Source organism: Chrysemys picta, chromosome 14 (assembly GCF_011386835.1).
Source record: "Chrysemys picta bellii isolate R12L10 chromosome 14, ASM1138683v2, whole genome shotgun sequence".
NCBI classification, from domain to species: domain Eukaryota; kingdom Metazoa; phylum Chordata; order Testudines; family Emydidae; genus Chrysemys; species Chrysemys picta.
Window position 1 is genome coordinate 15,147,193 of NC_088804.1, and position 26,971 is coordinate 15,174,163.

Here is a 26,971-nt window from a genome sequence, read left to right on the forward strand (position 1 = left end):
AATGAGAATGTTTTGGTTGTAATCTACTTAATATTTCTATCATTTAAGAAAATGATTAAGAAAAGCAGGTTTGTAACCTGTAATTTTCCTCCATGTATGTCTTAATAAAATAGATAGCTGACACTGTGTGTGTTTATTATGGAGTTAACACCATAGACCATGAAAGAGAGAGAGTTTGGCACTAGCCATAGAGTTTTTGAAGCAATAATTTTTAAATCATGACAGGCCAATGTACATTCCACCCCATCAGTCAAATTCCATCTTTGCCTGAACCGGATATAAGAGGAGAATATTGAGAAAGTGTAAGATTCTGCTCAACATTCCTGGTCAATATTTCCTTTGCCTCTCCTAATGCATCTCATCTGTCTCTCTCTTTTACCTTTTAAGGACTGTATCTTGTGCAGTACTGAGCATATCACTGCTCATTAACAAATAATTAATAAAAATTATATGGATACTAACAGCAGTTAGAAATGCCACAAGAGGCGAAAAGTTAGCTTTAACATTTGAATACAAGGGGCTTCAAATCCTTAATATATTTCTTCTTTAAATATTTTCCACCATATAAACATAACTATGAGAAATATTTACTTTTTTTGTATTAAAAATGTTCATGTGGTACAAGAAAAAAGTATGTGTATGAAATCAGAAATGTAATACATTTTATAACAATGTTAAAACTATGAAACAAATCAAAAAGCTCACATCAAATTAAAAAAATCAAAATTAGTAGTTACACTTTCTAATTCTCCTAGTCCATTCCTCGGCCACTGAAAGGTTATTCCCTACACCCCTACAGTTCTTTCTCTAGTCTTAATCTGGCTTTTACTACTTCCCGCTTAGAATATTTCACAGGCTACAAGGTTATTTGTCAAGAAGATTTTCTTGATATTCACTAAATTTCCCTTTTTATAATCACATCCCATTGCTCCTGGTTAATGTGTCCCATGTGCTATCCTAAACTGATCCTCCCTATCCTGGTATTTGCATCTGAGAAAAATGAAAATATTACACGGACCAATCTCTGATCTTATAATAAAAACAGAGACAAAACAAGCTAAACTATTAAGAACACAAATGCAATGCTAGGGTATAAAAGACAAAATATAAATTTTCACTATTGTTGTCCTGAGGTTATAGCATAAGGCAAATAAAGAGTATGCTTCACTTGTGGAGGGGAACACTGAAGTATTATGGCTATCAGGTTGGTCAGACAGTCTGAACCAAAAGCAGGTAGCACAGACTAATAACATCACCACTCACTGACTGACATTCACTGATCCTAACTAGACTGACAAGAACAGCATTGACATTTACAAACTAGAAATGTACTCTGATCTCTCAGTCTATAGTTTTCTTTGGGGACACTTTATAAACTGACAATGAGTCATTGGTGAAACCAAGCAGAATGTAACTTTAGATTAAGTTGGCAAACATGTTAGTGTGCAGCATATTCCCAAACAGTCATTCTTTAATGTTACAAAAAACATTGTATGACTTTTATGTTAACATTATTTATTACACTGAAAACAGAAGGCTGCCTTTGCTGACTTTGAAACATACACTTATAACTCTTTTCTTGTTTGTACAATAAAAGTATATTAAACTAAACAAAAATCAGAACGCAAGGCTAGCAGACAGAGGAGGAGAAACACCGCTGACAATTTTTTTGTCAAATGCCAAGCTCTTGGCAAAAGCACACAACATTAAAATGCACTCTTGAGTGTGGGTAGTACTAGCTCACATTTGATTGTCAGATCTGGCTAAGTGCTGCTCCTCAGCTTGATGTACAGACAAATACACACAGCTGGGTGTTATAACACACTGCTCTTCTCAAATACAAGAAGCTGTCTCATAGATGTCAAATACATCAAGCTACTCACAAATTCCTCCAAAATATAAAAAAAAAGAGAAAAATCAAAGACCCAGCTATACCAGCTGGCTGTAGACTAAGTATAAGGAGTGTTACATAAGTGGTGTATTTACAGCAACTTCAGCAGGTGCAGAAAAGGTGGAAAGATCTTTTTAAAATGTAACATTATCCATTACTAAGTAACTTAAAGAGACATTTTTTCTACATCTGACGCCTTAAAATTCTTTGTAATTAACAAGACCTTAGAAACAGAATATTGATATCTGGTTTCAATTAAAATCTCTGCTTGTTTCTTCCAATTGGCTTTTATACTGAGACTGTCTGTTGACATGTGGGGATTATGTCTTGCTTAGATGCATCATCATCATGTACTTGCACTGCTCTGGAAATCTATATACGCCTGCTCCTCTGTCTTCTGAGATAGAAGTGGATCTCTGTGTAAATACATTTCATGGATTGCTATGACTGTTAAGAGACATTATTTAGGTGTGGAGCTGAGTACAGAACTGGAAGCCAGGAACACCTGCATTCTAAATCCAACTCTAACATTTGTAATAAACTGGCATTATGCACACGTGTGTTCTTAGTGACTGGCTCATAGTGAGGATAAGGAAAGTACTACCACCAGTTAAGCGAGCTCTCTGTTAGCTTCAATGATAGAGGATTGTGTTTTTGTGCAACTTTCTCCATGCAATTTTTGTATGTCTATATCCCTTTACTAACAATGAGTTAATGTACCAGTAGCTGTTGCTAAGATCCACGATGAGATGTGGAATCCATCTCCATAACTACACGCCTATTTGTTGACAGCAGGAACAGTAACTGGGGCAGAGAAATGCCCTGTCTGTTACATAATCAGGGAGTGTAATGAAGGTGCAGCAAAAGTACACTGCCTGACTCTACATTCCGAAATATTATATGCCTGGTTAACTGTTTACCAATTAAGCAGTTAAAGGGGGAACACTTAGTGACATTCTCCAGCCAGGCAGCATGGCTGTACAAAAATTATCTGCCTAATGTATCATCATGCAGGGCATCAATACCATTTCCAAATAGATTTCCTTTCCTCTTACTTGTAAAACTACACAACACATAAGAACCCTATTCAGTGTATGTGCTGTGAAAACTAAGCACGGCCTAGTTTTTCAAATGAAAATTCCCCACCTGTGCAAACACCATCATACAGGAAAGCCAGAAGATTGTAAAGTACCTCCAAGTTACAGACCAAGACCTTGGTTTGAACCCGTACTGTAGATCATAATTAGACATATGATGTTACAAGAATTTCTAAACCATAAAATATCTTTAGAAATGAAAGAAGCACAAGTTAAATTTTGCAATGTAGCATATGATGTATGTATCATTCATTGAAAAGCTGATATTTTTCTCACACAAATCGTCTCAATGACATCAAGGCAAGCAAGATTTGCCTCTTAATGGGGAATTTAAATTTGGATTAGGGTGTTCTAAAATAATTAGGAGAAAAGAACCATGCCGCATCATTAAGGCTCTCTCTTCTGTCACTCTCAAATGCAATTTTAAAGGTGCCTATCATCTTTGTATCTAAGCGCCGAGTACAACAGGTATCTCCACTTTTGAAACAAGTTAAACAACAGAAGTGAAATACTTGGCTATTACAAATAATGAACATTAAATTGTTACCATGCCCTTGTAGAAATGACAGCTATCAAATTTGTTGACAGTTACAAGAGGATGATATACAAGCACAGAAATGGGTGGGCACTGCTTGAAACAGGATTAATATGACCAAACTGAATGACCCAAACTAACTCCAAAGAGTTTACAAAAAAAAAAAAAAAAAAACCACACACACGAAAATCTGGTCGGTGAGTTAAAGATAGCCCTGGGCATTCTGCTGCCATGCATTTCTCACATATGCAGGATGTTACTAGAGAAAAAAAGATCAGTTTCACTACACCAAGTAATCTCTCTGGACATGAAGCAAGACCAAATACACATGTAATAAGTCAGCCATACATTTCCAAAATATAGTCTACAAATAACTACTCCTTCTAAATGTTAAGAACTATTGATTTATAGCGATGTACCAACCTTTGACCTTAATGAGTCACACAGCCAAAATCCCATATAACATTTTGAAAATACAGGAGATGAAGTTTAAACAAACTAAGGGCTTGTCTACACTCACCGGAGGATCGACGCTACAGCGATCGATGCATCAGCAGTCAATTCAGTGAAGACCCATTGACATTGCATAGTGTGGACCCCGTGGTAAGTAGATCTAAGCTACATCAATTTGAGTTACACTATTCACATAACTCAAATTGCGTAGCTTAAATCGACTTTTCCCTTTAGTGTAGACAAGGCCTAAGATTCTGAGGCCTTGTCTACACTATGCCTGAAAGTTGATCTAAGCTACACAATTTGAGTTATGTTAAGAGCGTAACTCAAGTCGATGTAGCTTAGATCTACTTAATGCAGAGTCTACACTATGCAATGTCGACTGGAAACATTCTCCCGTCGACTCCCCGTACTCTTCTCAATCCGGTGGAGTACAGTAGTCAACGGGACAGTGATCGGCGGTCGATTTAGTGGGTCTTCACTAGACCCGCTAAATCGACCACCAGTGCATTGATCGCCGCAGCGTCGATCCTCCAGTAAGTGTAGACAAGCCCTATAAAAGCATGAGCGAGAACGTGGATTTTCCTTCCACCAATACCCTCCTCCCTGTTCTCTGAGCAGGATCTGCAAAGCAATGCACTCCTGGACTGAGAGATTACTCTCATCATATGAATCATTCAGGAAAGCGTTTGGATTTTTCTCTCTTTGATGTGCAGGTGACTTTTGAGAGAAATGGAGGCCTGAGATGAGTAAAGGGCCACTATTGGTCTTAAATTGGAGAATACACCAGTGCTACTACATCCAATACTGCAAGTAAAGGGGGAGACAGAAAAATGATTGAATGGAAAAAAAAGTCCCTGTTGATTCTGCTCAGAAAATTACAAAGGAATAAGGGCAAAGGGAATAAGAGAAGACATCCACCCATCTGTACATAGGTGAGTAAAGTCAATGATGCCTGTCTGCTTGGCAGTTGGCATCCTCTCTCTCAGATGCGCTAATTTAAGACTAGATAAAGGAAGGTGATTTACCACAGGCTGGCTGGGAGCACTGGCAGTACCAGAAGGCTCCTGCAAACATTGACTATGGCAACTGAGATACTGCAGGTGAGGAGGTGACAATGGACCCACTGAACAAGTACCAATGAAGCAAGCAGCTAATTCTTGGTCCTCTACTGAGAGGAAAGGGCTGTTTGCCTGGATGAACAGCAGGAGAAGCTGCTGTCCACAGAAAGTTATGCTCATCCTTCCACATCATTTAGAAAGGGAATTCTCATGATTTAAAAAAAAAAAAAATACCCCACTCTGAAATCCCCACATCAAACCCTTTCCTTCAGTCCAAACACACACCTGCCTATTCTCAACTTATGATTAGCAGCATGCAGAATAAAGTAAAGATCTGTCACATCTTAGAAGAAAAAAGCATTTAGGCAGCTGTTACAAAAATAATGAAATGACCCAAGTACAATATTAATCCTATTGTCTCATATTCTTAACCGTTCATCATCCTGTTCCCTGTTATTTTCACATAAAATCTTGCATAAATCTTTGATGGTTTTTTTCATATATGCTGTATATCTCTGAAACATACAGGGAATAGGAGCCTCCTATACAATTAAACTATGAATAATTATAGAGTAAAAAATGGAGGTGTATGGATACCAACCCATAAACATAAGCTATTTATTTTCTGTACAGGTGATTAAAAGGTATTTTGAAATTGCGTAAAGGGCCAGACCGTGGCCCATCCTGCATGTCAACACAAGGCAGCAAAAGGGTGTTTAAGACTAGATTGTTGCCACTTGCACACAGGGAGAATGGATGCTCAATAAAGCCTCTATGTCCCCACCTTTGCACAGGTGGGTGGAAAGTGGCAAGAGAGGACGGAGCCTGGACTCCAAACCTCAGCATTTGTGGAGCCTGGACTCCAAACCTCAGCATTTGTAGCAGTATAATTATGGCAGTGCTTTGGGGAGCAGACACTGCGACACACACAGACCTGTTGCAAGGTACCACTTCCTTAGAGCATAGGATGTAGGTGATATTGTGACTCCCCAAGTCACCATCTCACTCCTGGGTTGCTCCAGAAGCAGAGAAACAAATGCACTGCCTCTTACCGGGGCAGAATCACAAACTGACTGCTTAGTCCAACGTTTATTTAATAAATATTTTGAAAGAAGCATTCCAGTTAGTTTAATTTATCTAACAAGTGTCTCGGAAAGTTAACAAAGTCCCATTTTGTTATGAAAGTTTCTTGACATAGGTACTGATTATAATAATGAGCTTTGATTGTAATTTCATCAGTTCATGTTTAATGTCATTGAGGAGTGTGTACTTTAAGTCCTTTTACTCTTTCAAATCTGTAACTATTGAAAATGTACTTGAGCTGACTTGTCTGATAGAAAGTAAATAATACTAATTGCAAAATAACAATTCTGCATATTCAGATTCACCCATGCTTGCAAACTAATTTAATTTTCTGAATCACAATCTAACTCATGTTATAATGACCTTCAGTCCGTAATCTAACTGCTGCCTAAATTTTATTTGGATTATTCATTTTTTAAATGAAGAGATGAGATACTCCTAAACATATTCCCTCAGGATGTCACGACCTTAAAATAGGGAAAGACAGAGATAAGAGAGATGAGAATTTAATCCAGACAGAATTTCTCACCTGAGGGCCTGAATCTCCCTTTTCCTTTGGGAGATGGGAACAGGCCAGTGTTGGATTGCAGCAGAAAGTGAAAATGGGAAAACACAACTGTAGGCATGTTCCCCATTCTGAGAGCCCACGGAAATCCCTTTGTGTGAATTCCACGCATTCTGAGATCATAATGAAGCAGTTAGAGGGGCAGCGAGACATGGCTGTATTAACTGCTCTCTGTGTGTTTTACTGGAACGCCCAGTTGAAAAAGGGCCATTGCGGCTCCGATCAGCACTGCTGACTGGGCCGTTAAAAGTCCGTTTGGCGGCACAGCAGGGCTAAGCCAGGCTCCCTTCCTGCCCTGGCTCCACGTGGCTCCCAGAAGTGGCCGGCACGTCCAGCTCCTAGGTGCAGGGGCGGCCACGGGGTCTCCGCCCAAGCGCCAGCTCCGCAGATCCCATTGCCCGGGAACTGCGGCCAATGGGAGCTGCGGGGGTAGTGCTTGCAGGCAAGGGCAGCGCATGGAGACTTCCTGGCTACCTCTGCGCCTAGGAGCCAGATGACATCATCGCTTCCAGTAGCCACCTTAGGTAAGCACCCCCTGCACCCCCTCCTGCACACCAACTGCCTGCCCCAGCCCTGAGCCCCTTTCTGTATTCACAACCCCTCTGCCCCAGCCTGGAGCCCCCTCCTGCAACCCAAACCCCTCATCCCTGGCCCCACCCCAGAGGCCGTACCCCCAGCAGAAGCCCTCATCTCCCCCGCTCCCCAATCCCCTGCCCCATCCTGGAGCCTCCTCTTGCACCCTGAACCCCTGATTTCTGGCCCCACCCCAGAGCCCGTACCCCCTGCCCCAGCCGGGTGAAAATGAGCAAGTGAGTGAGGGTGGGGAGAGCGAGCGACGGAGGGAAGGAATGAGTGGGGTGCAGGGCCTCGGGGAAAGGGTGGGGCAGGGGGCATTCAGTTTTCTACAATCAGTCAGAAACTTGGCAACCCTAGGTTTTACACACCTCTGAGAAGAGAACAGTGAATTAGGCTGCAGTTCAGAAAAACACTTAAGTATATCCTTAAGTCTCATTGACTTCAATGATGCCTTACTGAGGAGGAAGAAAGGGGGAAGGAACCGACAGAAGCAAAACTTCCATGGGAGATGCTAGCAGAAGGAGGTGGGGGCCTGTCATCAGCATGAAAGGGAAGTCCATCCCCAGAAATGGCATTGCTTAGACAGCCTTGTGTTTTGTTTTCCCATAGGTCATCAGAAATTGTGAGGTATGTAAGCTGTGTCCGTGTCCCGACCCTGAGGAGGCAAACACCTCTCCCCTGGAGAAGACAATGGCCTCAACTCCATGAAGCGAACTACTCTGAGTTTTTGAATGTGTCTCTCCCACACTCACCTTTGGTGCTTCCCACTGGAGGGGAGCATTAGTCCCTTTTAAAGCTGCCGTTGAATATGAATGTTCCCCCAGATTATATATAAAACCAGACTATGTTACCTAAACAATCTCACTGCTCAAATGTTGTCAGGTTGGATGGATTTATAAAATGAAGATGGGATAGTTATAGGGTTACCATACGTCCGGTTTTTCCCGGACACGTCCGGCTTTTCGGCAATCAAACCCCCGTCCGGGGGGAATTGCCAAAAAGCCGAACATGTCCGGGAAAATGCCGGCCGGGCACTTCCCCTCCCGTGGAGGCTCTGCTCCTCCCCTGACTCTTCGGCTCTGTTTAAGAGCCGAGATGCCAGAGCGCTATGGGCTTCAGACAGCCCCCTTGCCTCCGGACCCCAGCCGCCAGCCGGGCACTTCCCCTCCCGGGCTCCGGCGGCGCAGGGTCCTGAGGCAAGGGGGCTGCCCGAAGCCGGTAGCGCTCGGGCAGCTCGTCTCTTAAACAGAGCCGAAGAGTCAGGGGAGGAGCAGAGCCTCCAGCCGCGGCGGCTCTGCTCCTCCCCGACTCTTTGGCTCTGTTTAAAGAGCCGAGCGCTACGGGCTTCGGGCAGCCCCCATGCCTCCGGACCCTGCGCCGCCGGAGCCCGGGAGGGGAAGTGCCCGGCTGGGGGCGCAGGGTCCGGAGGCAAGGGGGCTGCCCGAAGCCCAAGCACTACCGGCTTCACGGTTTGCCGGGCAGCCTCCAGACCCTGCGCCCCCGGCTGGGCGCTTCCCCTCCCGGGCTCCAGCTGCGCTGGGGAAGCGCCGGCTGGGGGCGCAGGGTCTGGGGGCTGCCTGGCAAACCCTGAAGCCGGTAGTGCTCGGGCAGCCCTTTTCGCGTGGCTGGGAGTGGGAGGGAGGAGGGGGCGGAGTTAGGGCGGGGAAGGGGCGGAGTTGGGGCGGGGCTGGGAGTGGGGAAATGGGCGGGGCCAGGGCCCGTGGAGGGTCCTCTTTTTTTATTTGTTAAACATGGTAACCCTAGATAGTTATATGGGCAGAACTTAAAACTTTTTAATACATTGCCAAGCCCCTCCCTAGAAAGGCTCCCTCACTTTACTAGGCCTTTCTCAAATTTGCCCCCAAAATGTCTTATATTTTAAAAAATAACATTTTAAAAGCCTGAAACATATGGCCTAGAACCCCAAGATCAGTGGTTTTCAAACTTTTTGTATTGGTGACCCCTTTCACACAGCAATTCTCTGAGCATGATACCCCTTACCAATTAAAATGGGAGGGGGGTAATTTAACTTAATGGGGGCTTGGGGCTATCAGTCCCACGGAGCTGACAGCTCACGACCACCATGTAATCACCTTGCAACCCCCTGAGGGGTCACGACCCCGAGTTTGAGAACCAGTGCCCAAGATGTTTTGTATTGATATGTCATTTGCCTCCATTATCTACAACTGTTCTTATTACTTGCAGTTAACAGTCTAGTTGGGGGGAGGGGAGGGGGGGGTACTTAACTGGTACTATACACCTGCGAAACTGGAAATCTTTAAGTTGAAGATGGAGTCCATTATAGCTGTTGTCCACTAATTATACACAAAACATAATATATTGAGGTTATGAAACTACTTCTGGTTTCACAGTTTGATATATCATTTGTAAAATTCAATCCAACCTCAAACTTGGCATAAAAGTTCTCAGATCTCGACCTTTGAAATTTGTTTTTATTCATTGGATTTAAAGTTATAGTTGTCAATAAAAAGATCTTATTAGTTTAAGAAGTTTGTTTTCACTCACGTAATATAAAATAAAGGTCTAATTTGCATAGAACATAGTGTGCACATTCAAAATCTTTGCAAAGGCCATGTTTACATTAGACACACTCTAGCTATCCTTTTGTGCTAATACACTCTCTTTACTCACGTGTGATCAACATTGGACCCAGTAATTATGAACCATTGTGTTAGCTGAAAAGCTTTCAGCTTTTACTGTGATTACTCTCAACAGATGGCTTACAAAAATCTGGCAAGTCTTAGCAATGCAAAACAATTAGTCTTAAGAATGATCCATACAGTAGATATATGAGCACATGGATTCCTTTAATCACTTATGCTGAAGACAGAAGCTGGATTAAAAAGTCAGAAGTCTTCAAAAACCCCTTTCCTTATTAAGATCTTATGAACTCCTATTCATTTTGTTCCCCATATACATCACCCATGTGGCTTCATTTTTTTTAATTGCCTTGACCAACTCTTTCTGCAGTGTCCTCTTTCCTTTCCCATTTTCTCTAGAAATCCCACTTGGCTCTGTGCTTGGACTTCTTTCCTCCCTTTACAACTTCAGTATGGGTTTCCTCATCTTCTTAAACAGCTTCAACTACCATCTGTATGTTTACTTTCCTACCAGTCAGCAACTTCTCTTCAAACAATCCCGAATCTTGGCGTGTACCTCAGACATTTCCTCTTGGATGTGGATGTCTCACTGTCAACTTAGATATAACATGGACAGTCCTGAACTTCTAATCTTTCCTCCAAAGGCCTCCCTCATTCTCTGTATCTGCAGACAATACAACCCTCCTCTATCATTCAGGCCTGCAATCTGTAGGGCGGGGGCTGTTTTTTATTCCTTCCCTTCCTCCCACCTTTCATATGCAGGATGCCTCCAAATCTGGCTGCTTCTTCCTGAGTATCATTTCTAAAATCCAAACTATTCTTTGTGCCCACACAGCAGGCCCACTAGCCCTGCTCATTAAATGTTTATTTTTACTGTAGGTGTACAAATAAAAATGTTTTGCAATTATTGGGCCTTATTTGCTTCTCACTTACATCAGTTTCAAACCATTGTAACTCTATTGTCTCCAACTGAGTCAATTTTTGTTGTAGTAGGTTAAATATAGATTTTTATAGATGAATACAGAGATGTCTAACAACTTACTTAAGTTCACACAATTAGTGACATAACTGGGAAAAGTGAATCTTCAAAAAGTGCAAGCAAAAATATTATTTGCCTTTCATTCCTCCTTTGGGGGCCTGATTCAAACCCCACTGAAGTTAATGCAAAGTCTACCAATAGATCAGACCTTAGACAAACACATTCTTGGATCACAGTCTCTCTTGGGTTCATGGCTTAAAGTCTCATGTAACTTCATAGACAGTACAGTCACTGTTCCATTTGGGACAAGTTCAGTGTTCACTTGCAAGAAGCAGGTATTGTTTTCTTTTTATATTTACGGGATACTGACAAATTGAATTTTTTTTTTAAATCTCAGTTTCTGATAAACAGCATTTTAAAAAATAAGTCCTGAAACTAGATTTTAAAATTCCTGAAAAAACAAAACAAAACAGCCTTTTTTGCTCTCCTGAATATGAGTCTTTTAGCACAGGAAAAAACTGACTATAGCTGTGAAACTGACTATACCCAAAATACTATCCAATGAGCAAAGTAAGCAAACTAAAAATAAGATTTCTTCTTCTACCTTCGTTTTATAATATTAGATGTAATTTGCAATTATAGTAGTTACAAAGACCTCAGGAAGAAGTGTGATTTTCAAGGTGACAGTGCTTCTTTAAACTGGTTGGTTGGTGTTACCTATTAAAACTTTATCGTAACTGAGATCATTCAAATGGTTCACTGAATCCAGTTCAGTCAGAAATGAATCTTTAGCAATAAAAATGCATTCTAGAAATGTACTGTTGCTGTTTGTACTTTTCTATACAGTGCATGATCACAAAGAAAATTTCAGATAATTTCTTCTCTTTTCCATTTGATTCAAATGCAGTGTTATATTTTCAATTTTCTTTCATTATACTCAGATTTACCAACAGTTACACTGTCTGTGCTACCATTCTTCCTATAATCCAATCTGTCAAAAAATACTGGCAGACATCACACCACAAACTGCACTGTACTTAGCACAGTACAGCTCACCTTCCCTCCCCATATCATATGTCAAACAGGCTTTATAGGTTCTTAAGGCCAAGAACCACATGACTCCATCTAGACTAAAATTCATGATCTAGAGTTATCTAAAAAATACTTAATTGTTCATAACTTGTGTTCCCAAATTGCACTCCATTTCCAAATATTTTCTGGTTTATGTAATCATCGTACATTTTACTGTCCTAACAAACAAACCAGTCAGATTACGAAGTATATAGGACCTAATTAACTGACTGGGTCACGGAGGGAGGAAAATAAATAAATGTACAGACTATAGGAATGCAAACAAAAAATCTCAGTTCTAATACCAGTATTTATAACTGATCAGCTGTCTAAAAACTGATATTCCTTCCTGCTAAGGTACTGTTTGGCTTTGCTTACCAAGTCCAACCTCTCTACCCCTTCTCATAAATCAACAGGCCCATATTCTGGTTCTCTTTCTCTCTCTCTCTCTTACACACACACACTCCAGTCATGCATATGCACAACATACTTGACTGATGTAATTGAACTCAGAGTTAATTTATGCATTGAAACAGCTTAGCTATGTGTGAGAAATGTCTGCTATCAGTATCCCTTCTCAGAGGCCTGACTTGATATGTTAAGGGTCCTCTAATTGTTGTTTTAACCTAAGGGAACATTGTTCTTTTGCCAGTAGCTGTTAATGAAACGGGACTGGCAATCTTCTTGCCCAGTTGAGTGTTAGATTTGTCACACATGATTTAGCACTTTAAGTAATTATAATAGGAAGTTGAAATGATAAATCATTCAAACATGGCTTCTTTTTGCTGATAGAATGCCCCTGAGCCCCACCCCAGCAGACCCTATCAATAAACTGTTGGCATCACTGCAAGCACCTTGACAGCATCATCCATTTTTTCGTCCCTTTACCATTCAGCATCCTCCTTCAGCAGGTATAGACTGGTTACTGGATCAGCTCTACACTGATGGAAAGCAAGCAAACTTCTTGCTTTTGGAAAAATAATTACCTACCTTTACACAGATTCCAACATCTATTAATCGTTCTTCAGACTTGTATGTGTGCGTGTGAGAGAGTGTGCACACGTTTGTTCAGGGTGGGAGGGCTTTTATATTTTTGGATGAACATGGCTTTTGTGAATTGTGAAGGATCTGAAAAGAGCAAAGACTAAGGACTATTTTTGCTTGGCTTTCTTCCCACCATTTCATTTAAAGACAATCAAACAGATGCTGAGAAACTAAATACAATATATACCACTTAACTAGGCAGAGCTTTATCATGATAGCTCCCAGGGAACCACATTAGCTTAATGACAGTAAATGGAAATGGTTTCTACTTAATCCAGATAATTGTAGCAAAAATTCCTCCTAACAGACAATGCCAAAGAGTTAAGTAGTGTTTGACCAGGTGTTAAATATAGGTGTGAAATGCTAAGCGCCAGTCTTAACACAGAACATGCCAAGCAAAGATTTTTTTTTAAAAAGAGAGAGATCAAATAAAGATAAAATACCGTAATTATAATTCTTCCTCTCGTATTTTTATTCCACAAAGAGTTCTACTCCATTTTAAGTGGGAAACAGGATGGTGCTGTGGTTAAGACAGACGGTAGATAGCTAGTGGATCGGAGTTCTATTCCTGTCACTGTCATACACTGGCTTTAGGCAAGTCACTTAACTTCTTTATGCCTCTGTTTTTCCTCATCTGTAAAATGCTGGGGGAGGGGGGGTTGCCTAAGAATACACTGTGAACCCTAATTCATTGGTGTTTGTAAAACACTTTGAAATCATTGGACTGAAGGTGCTAGAAATGGACAAAACATAATTATAATATAATATTATTTAGGTCTCTTCAACTGATCAAGCAGTTCACTTTTTTTTTAAAATGGATTCTTCTCTTCGAGCAAAATTATTTCTTAAAATGTATACACATGCCCAGTGGATGTTCTGATTTGCACCCAGACAGGAATAGGTGTAAATTCCAATATGCATGTAAGCATGTTGGCACAGGCAAAAAGCATACTTGGACTTCTTTAAAAAACCTAGTCTGCAGCAGGAGAGCTGGCTAAGCAAAAGCCAGGGTGTGCACGAAGTTCCCAATTAAGTGAATATATTAAAATTTTAATATTGATTTAGGCTTGCTAAAGGCTTAACACTCAACAACAGATGCTTTTTGGCATCACAATCTGTGATGGTCTCACATTCTAATACAGAGGTTCTGAAACTTTTGTACTGGTGACCCCTTTCACACAGCAAGCCTCTGAGTGCAACTGCCGTCATAAATTTAAAAAAACCACTTTTTTGTACATTTAACACCATTATAAATGCCGGAGGTGAAGCAGGGTTTGGGGTGGAGGCTGACAACTCACGACTTTCCATATAATAACCTCACGACCCCCAGTTTGAGAACCCCTTTTCTAATACAACAGCCACCATCTTGGCCGACACACTAAAACCATGTGTTGCTCCACAGACTACTCATCTTTGCAGATCAGAGACAGGGGAATTTGGAACAGACTCACTGATGGGTTATGCTAATTTCTCTGATTAATTCCCATTCCATGGATAATTTGTGCATAACAATACAGTGAGATTAATGTTAAAATTTGGAGATGGATAAACTAAAAGTGCACTTGGCCTCAATTCTGAGCTGCTATTTGTATGTTCCCTTCCATGAAAATGAAGAGCAAACCTTTGAGGAAAAACAGGAAGAATCTCTAAAAGGCCAAAAATTAGATTTTCATCCTAGAATGCAAATTCTTCAGAGCAGAGACCAATCTTTCCTATGTGTTTTTACATTGCCCACAAAATGGGGCCTTGATCCTGATAACTGACCTCTGGATACTACTGCAATACAAATAAATGATAATGGTAAGTATTCTTACACTTCTTATCAAACTGTCTGTACGGGGCTAGCTTAATCATCACTTCAAAAGTTTTTTTCACTTACTTAATTGGCCTCTCAGAGTTGGTAAGACAACTCCCACCTGTTCATGCTCTCTGTATGTGTGTATATATATCTCCTCAATATATGTTCCATTCTATGCATCCGAAGAAGTGGGCTGTAGCCCACGAAAGCTTATGCTCTAATAAATTTGTTAGTCTCTAAGGTGCCACAAGTACTCCTGTTCTTTTTGCGGATACAGACTAACACAGCTGCTACTCTGCAAATGGTAATAATGAGTTTATTAAGTGATATACTGTTGCTGTAGCAGTCTCTGTGGAAGCATGGGTGGAGGACTATAGCAGAAGCAGACGGGTATCTGGATTGTGGAGGACAGTGGAAAGGAAAATGCTTCTGGGTCACTGGGGGAGTGTAATCAACTGTGACTCCTACTAGATGCAGCACCTCCAGCCACTGGGAACAGGGGATGGGGAGACCATAGCCATGCCGGTGTGGAGTAACTAGTCCGCTGACTAAACTAATATCCCGCTGCACTTTGCATTTAAGAAGGGCAAATACCAGGATTCTGCCTGCCCCCTGTGCTGTTTGTTGCTCTCTGTGCCCCCTCACCACTTTTCAGGCTCATACATGAGCCACCAGAACTAGCCCAAAGTCTTTATCATAGGGTGTAGTCAGCTAACATCCATTATTGCAGAATTAGAACAAGGTCCAGATTTAGGGAGATGCAACCAGTTTCTCTGCAGCCCCCAGAAAATATTGAGCACAGTTGAGAATCCAGGACGGTTTTTATTACTGATAACAGCAACAAAAGGATCTTAAGTCTAATATGAGTATGTTTAAAAAACAAAACTGAAGATTTTTTTTTAAATCATCTGAGACTTAAAATATTATTTAAAAGACCTCGCACTCAAAAATAAATGAAATAAAATGAGTCTAGGAAAGATCTACACATTTTAAAGGACCCCCGTTTGGTATGAAGGGTGGTTTTCAAAGTCCCCTGGATAACAAAGCTAAAGATAGTGTTAATGTAGAAACAGCAGGTGCTAAGTGCACATGCTTGTGCCCATACCATCAGCTAAAGGAGAGATCAATAAACAGCCAGAGCATTAAATTTCACATACTGTAACTGTCATGCCCATTACATAGTATTTGAACATCTTCACAGCATTACAAAATTTTTGGCTCTCAACATTTTCTCTCTGAGGTAAATTTGAAATATTTTCCATGGATTTCACTTGCCCAGTAGGGTTATAAAGCCAGGTGTCATAAATTTAGCAAAACATGTTGAACTTCACAGCTTTCCAGAGGCAGAACCCCTTGATAATTTATCTCATTTTTTATTTTATTTTTGGGGTTCGGCACTGACAGTTGAAATATTTATTATGTGTTATACTGAACATCTAAAAAACCAATGTATTATCATTTTATATTGGGCGTGGAGGAAGAGACACACTCTTAAAACGTTTGGGGCAGGCCTATGGTTCCACCTGCCCCAAACATCTTTTTGTGGTTCCACCTGCCCATCTAACACAAATACTCCACAATGTATAGCTAGCCTAGGATTTTGAGGGGCCTTGTGAGATGATACTATGCAACACACCCCAAAATTAACAGACTCATTTTACTTTAAGGGGGGGGTGAATAGTGGGGAAACAGCCAGCATGTCTCATTAGCCTCTGCTTCAGAATTGGAGCCTAGCTCCTTACTCCCTTCAATACTTGTGATTAAATTGCCCTTGAAAAAAAGGACATTGCTTTTATTTTTTTTAAATGGAAATGTCTCTAAAATCAGAGGTGCCTTTGGCCCCAGACTTCACTGGTGGTGCGGGTCTCAAAAAAAGGCTTTGAATGGCAACTTGGCCACAAACTCATGACCATGGTTCCATAAAAAAAGGTCTTATGTAAAGTGTCGGCACCTTCTAAACAAATAGGACAATCGGTGCAAAGATTATGTATTTTCTAAACTAGTGTGCATATAACATCTTTTCATATGAATGCTTTTCAACGGCATACTAACTGATGGTTTGCAGGAAAAACAGGCTCTTGGCCTGATCGAAAACCCATTCAAGTTGATGGGAGCTTTTCCACTGATTTCAAAGGCCTTTGGATCAGGTTCTTGAGGCATAATTACAGAATTCATTTACAAATAAATCTATATAAAAAAAAAACCTATGTGAAAATGACATATGACTGGTGATGACACCATTCATGCAAGTGTGTGAAAGTATTTGACCAATCATTCACATACAGATTTATGTATATGTTACATGCATAGAAAAATGCTAAGTTTTATAAGCATCACAATACAAGTATTTTTCCACATAGGATATGCATTATACATTAGGTCTCAAATATCACATTGTGCCATATGCCAGGACATAGAGTCCCGTGCACATCTACAATAAATACTTCCCAATATATTTATAATAAAAGCCACTTTTATATTAGTTAATCTGTTCTTCTAAGTGTGAGATATATAAAGCATATGTTATTTAGAATGGATATCAATTATATGTATATTTCTTCCATGTGGGCAGAAACAGTCATATTGATAACATATATCAAATGCAACAGAGGGTCCTGTGGCACCTTTAAGACTAACAGATTTCTGTTAGTCTTAAAGGTGCCACAGGACCCTCTGTTGCTTTTTACAGATTCAGACTAACATGGCTACCCCTCTGATATATCAAATGCTATCACTATGTTAAGGCAAGAGAAGTAACTTTCCAGTCCTCTGTTCTGAAGGCAGGTACTGAACTCTATCTATTCCTCATGGTCTGGTGCTATCTATCTGCAATCAGTAAATAGATAGATAGTACTTACTGGCTCTTAGAGCACTGCATCTGTTCCCTCCCTCCCCTCCCCCCCAACTCAGGAAGGCTTCTAGTTTAGCACATACACTGTCACCTGAAGAACCACATTCCACCACTGCCACTCTGCTGGGCTTTCGCAGGTAAACACGTACTTGTATATTTTTTTGGTTTGTAAAAAGAGAAGCAGCATGATCTGGAGGAATGAGTGCAACAAAGAATGTCAGGAAGTCTGGAGTTCTGATCTAGGCTCTGCAACTGACTTATTGTACCACCCTGGGCAACTCATTTTTCCTGTTTGCCCATCTGTAAAATGGTGATGATGGTGCTTACCTACAATACCTAACTCAGAAGAGAGTTGTGAGATTTATGTTCATATACTGCTTAGAACATACACTGCACTATTTTAATGCTAAATATAACTTATTGTGATTGGAAATAATTATTTAATTTCCCTCTACGAGCCTGGATGGTTTGAGATCCTAAAACACCATCATTTGCTTTATAGTGCACTGAGAGGCAAAATACAATAGAGCATTGAACTATTAGGAAAGAGATATATCTGTTAAGATATTTGCTGTGTGCCAAACCAAGACATTCCATAATACAAAGGAATCACTCTTTAACAACTTGCTTAAGAATACATCCGTTGCACAACAAAGTTAGGCATTATTGCTTCTTAAAAGAATGCTGTTTTATTAATCACAATAAACCACCCTAGACACCTGGGAAGAAAAATTAAACATTTAACTCCCCATTTTCTATTTTATTACTTGAATGTTTAGGGGCCTATAGGCAAGGGAGAACAAACTAATCAAACCCACATTCCCTCCCAGCTAGGATTTCACAGAAATGCTGATTTGGTTCCTTCCATCCCTCAGCAGTAGAAATGCAGTAGAGGTAGGCGGGATGGCCACTGAAGGGCAGAAATCAGAGGGAGGTGTGAAAAGCCATTTTCAGAGAGATCCCTGGCCAGATGCACAGAGAAACTCCTCCATGATCTTACCTCCCTCACTGCACCCGAGCCCCATCAGTGGTAACATGACAGACTAAGTACCGATAGTCCTTTTACCATTAATGCAAAGGTCATATCTGTACTTTGTGCATAAAGGGTCACACAACATGAAAGGGAGGTAACAAGGCTCTGACCAGCATTTTTACCATACTTTCAGTACACCTCTACCCCGATATAACGCTGTCCTCAGGAGCCAAAAAAATCTTACCGCGTCATAGGTGAAACCGCGTTATATCGAACTTGCTTTGATACACAGGAGGGCGCAGCCCCGCCTCCCCCCAGAGAGCGCTGCTTTACCATGTTATATCCGAATTCGTGTTATATCAGGTCGCATTATATCGGGGTAGAGGTGTACTTATCTACATATACAGAAATTCCATCCTCCAGATGGGGAAACATGCTTAAGCCAACTGGCCCCTGACTCTTCCCTCCTCCTTCCCACTCTCAGAAATGCTGTGTGGAGTTTCTGCAGATGACAAAGTGACAGGTTGACAGAGAAGGGATAGTTCCATCTTTTCCCTCCACACTTTGTTCGATTTCACCAGGTTTTGCTCCCTATTTTGGAGCAAACTAAATTTTGTACTATTGTATATTTTAACTGACTGTCAAATTTAAACAAACAAACACCAGGAAACAGCACTGGCTCACTCGAGTGTAGTTGAGAGCCATACTCCGAACAAAGTGAAAGCAGGGCAGCCACGATGGCCTGCTGCTGCAGACACAAAAATGTGTCAAAGGATGACAAGAAAACAGTATTTCCCAGCCAGCTGCTCAGTACTTCATGACGTATGCTTGACCAGCAAAAGCACTGTGCCCATCAGCCTGCAGTACCTGTTTCCCCTTCACCTTATTGGATCATTAGGACCAGAGCACTTAGCAATCCTACCACAGGCTCATCACTGCTTTCTCCCAGCCCTTAGCTGTGTCCCTTTAGGACTGACCCCAGAAAGAGGTTTACATGGCCTCACGTGCAGGACAAGTTACACACTGAATATCTGAGTCTTTTCCTTTTTCTGGTTTAATTTTAATATCACAAAGATGTGTCAAATCGTGGAGTAAGTTTATATAATCAACTTGCAATAGGAAAAACTAAAATAACATGTTTAAAGAAAAAAAGGCAACATGTTTCAACAGGATGCCAGACTTTACTATGCAGCATGGAGCTGCAAGGCTCCTTTGTTGTTGAGTTATCCTGATATCTGTTGCTTGAATTCTTCATGAAGATGCAGTGTAATTACTGCTGAGTCCTACTAGCAGGTGGAACTTGTTAGCGCCACTCAGGATATCAGTGGGGTTGGAGTATATGTCTGGACAGAGAAGTCCTGTACGGAAATCTTAGCAACAACCAAGCTTAGGGACAAAACTTAGGCAGAGCTTTATACACCTCTACCTCGATATAACGCTGTCCTCAGGAGCCAAAAAATCTTACCGCGTTATAGGTGAAACCGCGTTATATCCTCCCGGAGCATCATATCCGAATTTGTGTTATATCGGGTCACGTTATATTGGGGTAGAGGTGTATTTGGTGGTGGCTGTTTGAGTTTCTACTAAAGCCAAACCCCACAGAGGCATTAAGTCTAGGGTATATATGGAGTGTTTAAACTTCTTGTCATTACTTTTCAAAGCTCTACATAATTCTGGCTCTCCCTACTTATTTTCCATTGTCAAGCTTTGTGGTGTCCTCCCCTCCACTCTGCTAGTGTTCCCATTTTCATCCACCCTTCTGTCAGATTCTCTCTCAGTCTCTTCCTGCTCATTTTCTATGCAGTCACCTGCATGGCATGACCTCTCTGAGCTCATCAACAGGCTCCTGACCTGTTGACATTTAAGTCTCAAAGAGCCACTTCTGCTGGGCTGCCTATAGTGAATTCAGTTGCCTTTTATATACATTTTTTCTTTTTGTTTCTCTTTAGATTGTGAGTTCCTCAGAGCAGGGACCATTCTTCTTAAATGTTTTGAAAGTGTGTGGTACACAGTGAGCACTACCATAAATACATAACAGTGCATTTTGTTTAGAGTATGATGGCCTCTACATCTGCTCACAGGAGTGCAGAACTTACATAAACAGCAAGCAATATTTTACATTGTATAGCATCTTTCATCCTAATAGAGCCCAGAACACTTTGTAAGCAACAGGATATACTGTAGACACCACTGAACCACAACCAGAATTGGGTAAAGGGAAGCAGTCAGACTGTCAACTAGCACTCTAACCAACTGTGTGTGTGTTGAGGAGTGATTCTGTCCAAGTACACAAAGGCTAACCTCTCTGCCCTTATGAAATTCTTTAATTCTCACAAACCTACTCAACTTTTAAGAACACATGTCAGAGACTTGCACACAGCAAACTGCACTTTACTCAGAACGTCCTGAATCAACCAAGCTGTGATCGGATCTGGTGGTTCTGCAAGTCTAGGTGCTCTTAACCTGAAAGTCACAAAACTAGGCCACCATTCTACATATACTATGCACTTATATGGCCATCCAGGTGACAGCAGCTTAGATGCATTAATAAAAGAGATGGAGGTCAAGGAGCTGACATTAAGAGAAAAAACTGTCGGGGCCACCTTTGCTCTTGTTTATTGACTATACAACACCACCTACCCTTCGAACTGGAAGGGAGCTGCCTGTTGAAAAACAGCATACGATGAAAGGAGGATAAAACAAGGACAATGCAGGATATTAAAAAAAGTTGGAAGAAAGAATTTTAAAATAGTGTATCAGACAAATACAGTAGTTATAGACCAACATTTTTAAAAATCACTACTTTGAATCCTATCTAAGCAGATAGCAACTGAAAGTAATCAACATCTATCCGCTTTTCTATGGACTATGTGAAATGAGTTGATCATCTCAAGCCATTACTAAGTGTCTGTATAACTAACACCATCAACCATTACAATCTGCACTAATTCAGCAGAGAATCAAGGACTTGATGGAAGTTAAACTACATTTGCCTCCTTATCGCTGGCCTAAAGGTGGAGGTTACCCTGACAGTGTAAAATGGGGAAGCCTGCACTGCTACTGTCTGTAGTAGAGGACTTCAAACTCCAGGGTTAGCAAGTCCAGTATTGCCCACTAGCACTGCATCCTCTTTTGGATTTTATTTTTTCACACTTTCAGCAGAGCAGTTTTCAACGAGTTCACTTTTGCCTGATAGTAAAAAATCTGGAAAACAAGCTGTTAAACACAACCCCAGCCTTTCTATCTCTATCCTCAGAACATGGAGGACAAACGTATATTTCTACATATCACACAAGCATAAACATTAACATTAAAATGCTTGTGTGACTTTCCTCTTGAATAACTAAAAGTAGAGTGATCTGCACAAAAATTAATAAAGGACTGCAATATGATTTTATGTGTATAACCGTTAGGAGTCGTCCATGGGATCTAATTATTTTTAAAGCTACTCATTTATTTTTGATTGTTCCAAAAGTTGAAAAGTTAACTGTATTATGTTTACAAATCTTCACTAGGCTAATAAATAAAAACTGAAATTTGTTTGCATTACACACCACAGGACTCAGGGGAAGTTAATATATACCCATTCAAAACAATTGTGCAGAAAATAGTGGTGTTGTACAGGGCTTAGGCTTTGACCTGCTTAACTTCATTCATAGAATGCACAATCCGTCACGTACAAAAACACAGAGGAAAATGTGAGGTGTTGGTAAGTACCACTGTTAGTGAGAAACTCTGCTAATTATTACACCAAATAACCATAGTTAACAGGCCAGAGCTGTGAGAGGGGCATGTTTCAGGGCATTAAATGGCTGCCTTGGATGGAGATGAATATATTACACTATGCCCTTTAACAATAAAACAATTTTCCTGACATCTAGAAATCCATGCAGCTGTAGCAGCATAGGGGAAAGATTCAAGACTTCACTTTGCGTACAACGATGTTTCAGTGCCATCTAGTGACGTACACTTTAACTTGATTGTCTCTAAAGACTTACACAAGTAAAGTTCAAAAGCTGTGGCATCTATATAGAACTGAAAAGCAACCCCACGCCCACCCTTTACAGGGAGAATTCAGGCAGAGGTAGGACATGCTGAGGTAGTTGTCTCTCCCTCCCGTGTTTCTGAAACATAAAACACCTGTTCAAGTGTATATTTATTCAAACGAAAAATACGCATGTTTTTACTGCAACTTTCCCTTACAAGCAACACAAGATAGAGGGCTTGCAGAAATGGACAAACTATAGTCTACATTAAAAACCAGAGGAAGCTCAAAAATGAATATTTTTTTTAATTTTATTTAATTAATGTTAACGAAATATTTTATCAAATTAATCTACTTGAAAATTTTCATCCCGCTGTTTTCTCTTGCTAGGATATGTAGCAAAACTACAGATTCTGACAATGACTGATCTTGCACAAAGTATTCTTCTGAAGTGAAACCTGAATGAAGACATGGGAGGAAAAAACAAAAACAGCTCAAAGGCCACATTACTACTACTCTCGGTGCACTTCACAAACCAGGGATTTAGCAACTTTCAGTCTCAAAATTAGATCAGTTTGAAGATATCAGTAATGAGTTCAAATACCTAAGTGTTAGAAAATTAGAACAACATCCAGAGAATGCTATTTCAAAACAAAAACCACATTTAAAATATAAATTCAAAACACAGAAATGAATTTAAATGTACATAGGGCCAGACTCACCAAACTAATGCAGAGAAGTCCAAATGACACCTCTCTGCACCAGTTAAACACTTGAATCCCAGGAGAGATTAATCTCAGCAGGCATCAGTCAGTATTTAAGTCAATGCCCTCAGTAGGGTTTCTGTTTGGGTGGGCAACTTCATTCCCTCCATGGAACTTCCTTAGAACTCAACTGCAAAAGCATCTGAAAGCTCATATTCTCTGCATCATTCCTCCTATGCTTCAATGCATTATGATCCCTTGCAACTCTCTTTCCTATTGCTACAAGTGAGGTTGCAACCATTTTCTGTCACCACAACCCTGTGGTGTTTCTGCTGCTGACTACAGCCTATGTATACACTTATTTTGCAGTGGAACTATCCTAACCAACGTTGCAAAATGGCTGAAATATATAGAAAGAATCCTTACGTTGGGAGATAATTGAATTAACATCAAGGAAACAATCATTTTCCAAATGTAGTTGCACAGTAACTTACAGACTAGCTTTTACAGGAGGAAAAAGGATACTGAATATATTGAACTGATAACCAAAAATAAAATTGCACATTCAGAATGTTAGATACCAGTCACTAAACTTATCCTATTGCCTACAAGCTCCTTGAGTATGCAGTCTACATAGAGTCTAGTAAGAAGTCTACAAGCTCATTGAGTAAGCCCATCACTTTGATGTCTTTTCCTCTGCTTATCTCTGGGATCTAGTTTCTGCCTCCTTCACTCCACAGAAAGAACAAGTGGCCTCCTCCTGGCTGAGTGTAAAGGTATCTTCTCTATTCTCATTCTCCTCAGTCAATATTCTGTTTTCGACACAAATTATTTTTCCCTCCTTTTCCACTCCCCTTCCTCCGTGGGATCTTGTGATTCTGTGATTGCCTGCCTCTCCTCTTTTCTTTCAATCTTTTTCAACATCTCCATTGGTGAGTCCTCTTCCTCCCCTCTCCCACACTCTATTCATAACTTCATATCCTGAGATTTCTTCCCTTTTCCTTCTACACTTTGTCTTTGGGTGGACCTTTTGGGAGGTCCTTTGGATGTAGGACCTCATGCAGTCCTACAGCATCAACTACTACCTCTATGCAGATAACTTCTGTGATGTTGCACCCCATAATGTTTTATAGAAATATGCTTAGGAGTGTAAATATGAAATAACCAGGGCCAGTGCAAGGAAGTTTCGTCCCCAAGTTTCGCCTAGGCGAAACTTCCACCTTGCGCCCCGCCCCCCCAGCCCTGCGGCAGCTCCCCGCCCTCCTCTCCACCCTGAGCCACCCCCCCACCCCCCGCGGCAGCTCTCCTCGCCCGGGGAGCCGTGCGGCAACTCCCCACCCCAGCTCACCTCTGCTCCGCCTCCTCCCCGAGCACGCCACTCCCGCTCTAATTCTCCTCGCCTCCCAGGCTTACGGCGCCAAACAGCTGATTGGTGCTGCAAGCCTGGGAGGCGGGAGAAGTGGAGCGGCAACTGCGCGCTTGGGGAGGGGGCATAGGAATGATGTTAAAAAAAATTGGGGGCACCGCTTTTTGGCGCCCCCAAATCTTGGTGCCCTAGGCAATTGCCTAGTTTGCCTAAATGGTAGTATCGGCCCTGGACATAACTGAAATATGTTTTATGCTAGATATGCCATGTAACATATCTTTGCAAAGATTATGTTCTTCTGCATGTATTTATCTTATTCGTATGCATGTATCATTTTTATATCGGAAGTTATGAGCGTTGGCTCTATGCTTGTATTTAAAGTGTTTGCTGTAGAAAGTATCTAAGGCAGATTTGGTCAACATAGGGTGAAGGGGTTATTAAAGTAATTGGAAGTACTTGGCCAACAATAAACCTTGACAGACGCCAATCCACATAAGAGCTTCCTTGGGAACCTCCTGTAAAGAACGGAGTCATGCATGGACATGTGACTTGCCCATGTGACTCCAAAACTCCATCTTGGAGCTGGATACTGCATAGAAGAGGAGGGGTTTCCACCCACAAGAGAAAGTCTATGTAAGCCCCTGGGAAACCCCTCCATTTTGTCTTCAGCTGGCACAAAAGATAGCCTCTCCACCCCAAGGAGATGCCTGAAAGAAACCGGAACAAAGGACAGTAACTACAGGGATGTGAAAGGAGGAGGAGGAGAAAATCTAGTCTGTAAAAGAGGCTTAGTGGAACATCTGTGAGGGTGAGATTTACCTACATTTAGTTTTTACTGTATTAGGCTTAGACTTGCATGTTTTATTTTATTTTGCTTGGTAATTTACTTTGTTCTGTCTGTTATTACTTGGAACCACTTAAATCCTACTTTTTATATTTAATAAAAATCACTTTTTACTTATAAATTAACCCAGAGTAAGTATTAATACCTGGGGGAGCAAACAGCTGTGAACAATTTATGAGTTTACCCTGTATAAGCTTTATACAGGGTAAAACAGATTTATTTGGGGTTTGGACCCCATTGGGAGTTGGGTATCTGAGTGTTGGAGACAGGAGCACTTCTTAAGCTGTTTTCAGTTAAGCCTGCGGCTTGTTGGGGACATGGTTCAGACCTGAATCTGTGTTTGCAGCAGGCAAGCGTGTCTGGCTCAAACAAGGCAAGGTACTGAAGTCCTAAGGAGGCAGGGAAAACGGGCTCAGAGGTAGTCCCAGCACATCAGGTGGCAGTCCCAAAGGGATTTCTGTGATCCAACCCATCACAACTTCCATACCTACCTTGCTGGTTTAGATTGGTCTTGCCAGCATCTCCTTTTAGATTTGTCATTCTCAGCAGTTGAACCATGGGGTAGGGAATAGCACTGTTCCACCAAGTTCCACCCAAAAACCAAGAGCTGCCCACTTGAGATGCCAAAATGAGAGTAAAAGATGTGAAGATCTTCATATAATTTCCCCTTCTCTTTCTTGTGGACTTTAAGCAACAGTTAAATAATTAAACAGTGCTGATATTGAAATCCTCATTATGCCTCAGCAATCACTCTACTGATATGAGTAGTAATTGTAGCAGTGGGAGGAGGAGGAGGAGGACTCCAAAGACCCAACTGGGACTGGGGATCTGGGCATCGTGAAAAACATACAGAGTGAATCCCTGCCCTGAAAGGTTTACAGCAGGGGTCGGCAACATTTGGCACGCGGCTCGCCAGGCCGGGCCAGTTTATTTACCTGCTGATGCAGCAGGTTCGGCCGATCGCGGCCCCCACTCGCCGCGGTTCGCTGTCCCGGGCCAATGGGGGCGGCGAGAAGCGGTGCGGGCGAGCGATGTGCTGGCCGCAGCTTCCCGCCGCCCCCATTGGCCCGGGACGGCAAACCGCGGCGAGTGGGGGCCGCGATCGGCTGAACCTGCCGCGTCAGCAGGTAAATAAACTGGCCCGGCCCCTGGCGAGCTGCGTGCCAAACGTTGCCGACCCCTGGTTTACAGTATCAACGACAGTTCACACCACTTAGAGCTATTGTTCAGGCGGTCTGAAAACGTTGGCATACATAACTGCATTGGTTTACACTTTGTAGATAAACTAAAAGGCTTTTTCTTTTTTTAATATATAAAAGCTAGCGCCTTAGGTTGACTCTACACTAGCACTTTCGTTGGTATGAAAAAAACACCTGCGTGATTGACATAAGTTTCACCGACGGAAGAGCCAGTGTGGAGATGCTCTGCCGCCGACATAGCTACCACCACTCGTTGGGGATGGTTTAATGATGCC

At 41.4% G+C, this 26,971-nt stretch overlaps 1 protein-coding gene across 6 annotated transcripts in view; it reads right to left on the reverse strand.

Annotated features, from left to right (window-relative positions):
* Positions 1 to 26,971, reverse strand: part of FTO (FTO alpha-ketoglutarate dependent dioxygenase) — a 332,418-nt gene that overhangs the window by 268,837 nt on the left and 36,610 nt on the right. The gene's annotated exons all lie outside the window — the stretch shown is intronic.